Source organism: Aptenodytes forsteri, unplaced genomic scaffold (genome assembly GCF_000699145.1).
Source record: "Aptenodytes forsteri isolate BGI_AS27 unplaced genomic scaffold, ASM69914v1 Scaffold82, whole genome shotgun sequence".
NCBI lineage: Eukaryota > Metazoa > Chordata > Aves > Sphenisciformes > Spheniscidae > Aptenodytes > Aptenodytes forsteri.
The window spans coordinates 3893890-3901431 of NW_008795490.1; positions in this window are offsets into that span (position 1 = coordinate 3893890).

Consider the following 7542-nt stretch of genomic DNA (forward strand, 5'->3'; position numbering starts at 1 on the left):
GAAAAAAGAAAGAGAAAAGGTATTGTCATAAAAATTAACCAGATTTCCTAAAATAAGACTAATAAAAAATATTTCTGCCAGATAGAGCTGACATGGGGAGGCTGCCTGGCACACCTCAGCTTCTAACTGCCCTACGCCATTTCAAGAACAAACTGACTTTGGGGCCCTTTGCCCAGCACAACACAGCGGCATTTTCCTTTTGGAGAATTTTTACTATTTCCCCTATGTTGGCCATTGGGATGAAAACCCACCTTAGATGCATGAGTTCCCTGGGCAAGGACTGGCCTCCCTGCAGCACTGCCGGGCTGCCCGGAGAGGCTTAGCCCCCACCTACACATTGCCAGAGGCATCTCGTGGGCAGCGATAATTTGGTTTAAGGCAGTGAAGCCAAGGTTAGAGCAGAAGCCGACCAGTCCTTCCTATGTTTAACAGCTGCTCTCCAGAGCACTGTGGATGGAGTTTTCTCTTATGTCCAAAAAAACAGAGTTAGCTGAGCAATATTTCCCGAGCTGCCACCATGACGAGAGATTAACAAGGAAATTCAGTCCCATTACAACTGCCACAGCTGCAATGTAATACATCAGGATAACAGGAGCACACTTTTGGCTCCCGCATTTGAGAACAAAAGGCCAAAAATAATTGCTACTGTTTGCACTCTCTGAAGCTTAGATGCGAATCCTCTCCTCCTTTCTTCCACCCAGGCAATGTTTATGATATCGACAGCTCTATACAAAAGGCTAGCATTCACACTTCCAAAGAAATGTCAAGAGAAGAGCTTTTAAAGAGTAAAGCAAACTCGTGCTAGTGATTATGAAGATGAAATAAGGAAGAAGTAGCTGGGGGACTTGCTGCTTCTTCCATCAAAGAGTTGCACTCCATGTTCACAAAGTTCATAAGAAACAGAACTCTTGAGAGTCCTGTTTGATTCTTCATTAAAAGATCAGGAACATTGAAGAGTTTATCTTCCTTCCACCCTTCACAGTACACAAAGTACCTGCACTGTTGTTGTGGTTTAACCTCAGTTGACAACTGAGTACCACACAGCTGCTCACCCACTCCTCTCCCCCCCAGTCCCCCGGAGGGATGGGGGAGAGAAATGGAAGAGTAGAAGTGAGAAAAACTCGTGGGTTGAGATAAAAACAGTTTAATAATTGAAATAAAATAATAATAACAGTAATAATAATAATAATAATAATAATATTACACAAAGCAAGTGATGCACAGTACAATTGCTCACCACCCGCTGACCGATGCCCAGCCAGTCCCCGAGCAGCGGCCCCCCTGGCCAGCTTTCCCCAGTTTATGTACTGAGCATGACGTCACATGGTATGGAATGTCCCTTGGGCCAGTTTGGCTGTGCCCCCTCCCAGCTTCTTGTGCACCTCCAGCCTTCTCAGTTGGTAGAGCATGGGGAGCTGAAAAGTCCTTGGCTAGTGTAAGCACCGCTTAGCAACAACTAAAACATCGGTGTGTTATCAACATTGTTCTCATCCTAAATCCAAAACACAGCACTGTACCAGCTACTAGAAAGGAAATTAACTCTATCCCTGCCAAAACCAGGACAACTGTACTCAAACATCACCTCTGCAACAGAGCAATCTCAGTGGGGTGAGGTATAGCAATGGCAAACTGCCCTGGCAGGTTGCACCAGAGGAGGGTGAAACCACTCCTGTGCTACAATGAAGCCTGGTCAGCCATAGAGATTTACATATAGTCTTCTTTTCCCCATGGGTGAAAGGCATTTCCCCAGGAACAAGAGAATGGAGAAAACTGGATTGCTCACATCAGAGCTTTTCTGGAAAAAATGAACCGGCACCCATTCCTCAAATAAACATCCAGGTCCAGGTGCTAGTACATAACATGGAGTTTCTCCTGCCAAGGTCCAGGACAGGCAAGCCAGCAAGCTGGGCAGCCGATTGGGAGCCCAGTGCTGTTCTCAGTACATCTGAGTTAGACCAGATATGGACTGCTGAGAGGCAAAAATTTACCTCTAGGATAAAAGTTCGAAGATATGATGAGAAAGTGCTCTTAGAAACACTTTGTCCTGGAAATCCAGTTTGATCAGCAGCAGCTTTGCTGCTTCTAGACTATTTCAACAATAGATTTGGTTTTCTTTTAATCACATTAACTCTCATTATCTGTTCAAATTGCTACCAGCCATCTTTAACTTATGTTTGCAATGAGCAAGAGAAGAAAGCCTGCTACACCACACAAAAAGAGCATAGTAAGAAATATCTGCTAGAACATAGCCTCCCACCAGCGTGAAAAGGGACTCTTGTCCAAGATGGGTAGCATCACAAGCTGGTTGGCCCTGGGAGCTGAAATAAAACTTAGAAAAAACTATTACTGAAAAAAAAAACAAACCAAACAACTATTACTGAAAAAACTATTGCTGCAAAAAATTGCTGCAATACTTTTCTGCAGCCATCAGTGCCTCTAGGCATTCAGGATTTACTATGATTCTTGCTTCTTAAACACTATAGCCTTTGCCAGAACAACTGTACACAGAAATAAATAATTAAAGACCACTATTTGCTACTCCTGCAAATGCAGCTCTGAATACATCAGACACTTGCTTCTTAAATCTTACAGAAATGAACACTTGTCCTTACTCCTTTTCTCTGGGGTTGCCCTCATTGTAGTAAAATCTGAAAGGAAAGCAGTAAACATTTTTCTAAAGAAGAAGGTAATATGGTGAAACTATTTACAGAAAACTAAAAACTGAACTTGTTCTTTCATGGGAACAATTTCCAGGTTTTCTCAGAAGATCTGTATTTTTTTTATGTCATGAGCCATATTTCACCAAACTTTTTCCCTTAAATTCCACCATATTATGGTTCTCCCAACACTTTATACAAAGTCTCTGTCTCTCTCCTTTTTCTTCTAAGAAGAGATTCTCTCTCTTCTCTGTTTTTCTTCTAGACCAGTCCCCAGCTGTTTATATCCTTTTACATTTAGACGAGTGTATTCCAATATGGAGTACCTCCATTTTTTAACTTAATTCTTATACAAATATCTTTCAAGTTTTACATAAGAAAAGTAAACAGACAAAATAACTTTTAGACTTTCCAGTGATAAAAAATATTAATAAAGACAAAATAAAATTAGTATTATCAACTATTTAATAGTGTGCAGCTCACAGTAATTGCAGCCTCAATAGTTACTTTTACTTTTATGATTTTCTTTAAATAAATTATTTTTAATGGTTACTTCAGTTTTCCCTTTCCCGCCATGTGCCATTTTGGCAACAAAAAAAATTAGCAACAAAACCCCCATGGGTAGTAGAAATAATTAACGAGCAGTAAATGCTTGGAGAAAAGCAACCCCACGCTTGGTATTTCCCATTGCAGCAGAGCTATAATTTATACCAGTTGAAGAGTCTGAGGCTAACATAAGGATTTGAAACACCCATAATTTAAATTGTCTCAGTTTAAATCAACTCACTCGAAAACACAACTTTCAACACACGCTTTTTCTGACACAGGGAAGGAATGGTGTATTTGTCTTCCTATCTGATCTCTCAGGCTTTACTCAAGTAAGTGCCATGATGCATCCTGTTTCTGTTGCCAGCCAGGTAGCCTCTCATGCCTTCTGACCAGATATTATAATTCAGCACATCTGTTTTTCAAGCATTGTCAAGCACAACAAGGTTGCAATACTCCTGTCTTGTTAAAGTCATGGAAAAGATTGGAAAGATTGAAAGATCATCGAAAAATTTGGATACAACTCCTCTAGGCACATCACTGGCAGAACACAACTGAATTACTGCCTCATGATGGGTGATGGTGCTTTACAGACACGCAGGCATGACCAGAAACACCTCAGTGAGCACAGAGAGCTCTGAGGGGAACATCTGAATGCAAAAGTCCTACTCAATACCAGTAAGCACTTTGTCTTCCTGGGCAAGAGCTGTTACTGTCCATTCCACCCTCATTTTTTCAGTGATGAAGAAATATCTTGAAGAAAGTCTAAATGTGAACAAGATAAGCATCACACTTCAATGACTTTAACACGCCAATATGACAATCTTGAATCCCATCAACTAATGTGAATTTTATTCACTAAGAAGTTAACACCACAATCATGACCGCAGATTTCTCATCTTCAAGCTGTCATTAGTTCTGCTTTGTACTTCTCTTCCACAGAGAATCTCAGAGAAAATGATGTTTTCATTTAAAAAAAAAAAAAAAAAAAATGCTCTCCACCCTTTAGGGAGATTTTAAAACAGAAAATAAAATAAACCCAGAGATTTTAAAACAGAAAATATAACAAGCTTTGTTAAAAAACATACAACTTCAAAGGAAAAATCTTGCCTTCTTATCATGAAAAAAATGAAGGGAATTGTTTTTATCTAAAAACACAAACTAGATAAACAGTCTAACAACTAAATGACTAGACAAAAATAATTTTTTTCAGTTGTATCATCTCACATTATTTCCTTTCTTTTATTCATCTTTCCTTTTGCTGAAACCTATAGTCCAACATAGGATGACAAAAACATTAATTGGTATCAAGCCACAATATCATGTCTAAAGTTCATTATGTCCTGATTTTAAAATATTTATTTTTCAAATTCTATTACAGTCTTTAAATTTCAATTTTATAACTTAAATACAGTTGAGCAATAATATAAAATGCTCCCAAATTCCTAAGAAGGTTGGCACAAGAAACCCACTTCTCATGAAGTGGACAGACTTTTGACCATCAGTCTGTGATTTGTTGAGATCAATGAGGAAGAAAAAAAATCCAAGCTACTCCAAACAAGAAAATCAAACTACTCCGGAGGACCCCTTCTCAAAATGTCTGTGTTTGTTGTTGGGGTTTTTTTTCAAATGTCTGCCACTCCAGAGTTTAAGACCCAATTCTTAGCAGAAGAAAGTGAGCTGACCACAAATATTAGGATAAAAGAATGTTGAAATGTTGAATTCAAGGTAACCAAAGCTGAAACTCCACAGGGCTTTGTAAGTCAGGTCAGAAGGTCGAACAGCTGTTCACATTGGACGTCAGTCAAGTTTTCAGCACATTTCATAATACGTCACATGTGCAACCAATATGTTCTTACTGTGTCACTTCATTAAAAGTGAAAGAAGGGGGAAGCAGCAGTGGAGAAAAGATACAAGCTTTAACTGAGCACCCAATGTCCTTGCGCATCTGCAGGCAGCAATATAGGGCCCAAACATAATATAATGTGATATAGTATAAAGCAATATTATGGGCCAAAAGTAAGAGCAAAATAGTTAAGCATGCTGACCAGCTGTCTCTAAAGGTGTCCAAAGGTTTCCATCAGGAGACAAACAGGCTAGAATGCAACTATCATCTGAAAGTAGGTCTCATCAGAAATTATCAAAGTGGAGGAACTGGAGAAAGCCCTACAGACTCTGCAATTAACCAAAACAAGACAAAGATGTCTCCTCTGTGGTTGCAGGAACCCAAGAGCGGGGTTAAGTTGCTGTGATTCACTGTGTTTCTAGGACTGTATCTCCACAACGCATCTTTACTGGAAACACAGTTTATGCCGGGCACAGACAACACATCCAGAAGACAGAAAAATACTGGAGGATCTTGCTTGCCCATGCAATGGCATGTACTATGTGGCACTTTAGAGTACAGCTTCAATCTTCATCTCAGCAGGAGGAAGAGTGCTTTAAGTGCACTGGTAGTGCACTTGGGTCCAACCCACAAGACTCCAGATAGAGACACAAGACAAAAATCATACCTGAAAAGAACCCGTCCAGTGCACTAAATTGCTAGTACATAATAATAATAATTTCAGTTTCCCCATTCCACCCCCCCTTCCCTCCCCTCCTAATTCCCTATTTTGCTCTTAACTGAAGAGATGTTCAACCACAAATCTGGGAAGTGCTGCCTCCTGCTTACTACAAACATCTTCACACTGTTGCTTTCTGAGAAAATTTGACTATTTGACATCATCTACGTTCTCCTTCCACTTTGTGAGATCCGCACAAATCATTTAAAGACCGCACCAGGGAGCTACAGAAAGCTCAGATACACAAGCAAGTTACTATGTGTCAGCCGAGACATACTAACTGCAAAAGAGATTTAAGCTAAACTGAATTGCCTAGCAGCTGCATTTGCTTTAGATTAAGAGAAAATAAGCACAATTAATATGACTCAGCTGGTACAGTATTTTGATGGTGCTTGTTCCCAGAAGCTGTTCCTGGAAGAAGCTTATAGACTTGGATGCACCAAAGAATAAGAGCACGAGTTCTCCTGAGACCTTGCAAGAAGGAACAAGGATAATGAAGCAGCTACACAATGTAACAAAGCAGGGAACTATGTAAAATTATTTACAGCATTACCACCCAAAATATTGTTGAAGAAACTTTTCTGAAGTATTAGCAATAGGGATTGCAGTATGTTTATTTCCATTATAATGGACCATGTGTCAGGTACTGTAGGAACATGGAAGAAAAGAGAAAGTAACTCTGCTCCTGGCAGCTTCCAGTTTAAGACAGGATATAAGAGGAGGATGCAGGCAGGAATCAGAGGCCAAGAAAACAGTGAGACAAGAGTCATTAGGATCATATGTTGGGTCTCAGCATGCCTGAGGACAGACATTGCTAAGGGTTGTGTTAGTGCCATAGCAAGTGGCTTTGAAAAATAGTAAGGTACGATGTTTCCAAATGTTTGTAAAACTAAGAGGGATCCCAGGGAATTCAAAATGAGAGTTAAGGCTCAGTATGTTTGATGCTGCCCAGAAGTGTAAACAGATAGGCTGGGAGATTCAACAAAGAAGCAGAGCAAGAAAATTATCCTTGCAGTTGGTTTCTGAATTGATACGAGGTGGTGAAATTGCTTTTGTCAAGGCCAGAGAATAGCAGATTTCAGTAAACTTGACATGAGGTAATGACAACTTGGATGACAGTTTATTTCTGTGTACGGAGAGTGAAGACATTTGAAAGTGTGTGCAAAATTTAAACATAGCTTGGAAATGAGGACACAGAGAATTGAAGAAGGCACTTGGACCATAATTTCATTGTCAGTAATGAGCAAGGATGATTTAGGAGAGGCAGAAGTTGATCAGGCTGGATCCGACTAAAGGCTGAGCCATGACATATCAGAGACACAGGCCAAACTCTACCTTTGGTAAAAAAAAAAAAAAAAACAAACAACAAAAAAAACCCACAACTCTGTTATAGGAGTATATCTGCCCTTCATAGGGGGAGAAGCCATGCTGATGTTTGTGAATAAAAGTACTCGGGCACAAGGTGCAGAGGAAAAATGGGTCAGAGGACAGGATTTTTTAGTAGCCCATAGACAGTACTTTGGAGTATACCAGGACCTTCTGAAAAGCAATTTGTGTCTCAGAAAACACGTGGAGAACCATTGGCAGACAGAATCACAGACGGTAAGGTTTTAAGAAGAGATTTTCAGATAAAATCAAAGGTAAGTGCCAGGATAAAATGATGGCAGGAACAGAGACTTTTGTTGGTGGATTGTATTTAATAGAAGAAATAAAAACATACTAGCTGAGAAAAGGGAGAAAGACTAGAGGAGGTTCTGGGGAAAAGCAAGGTAAGG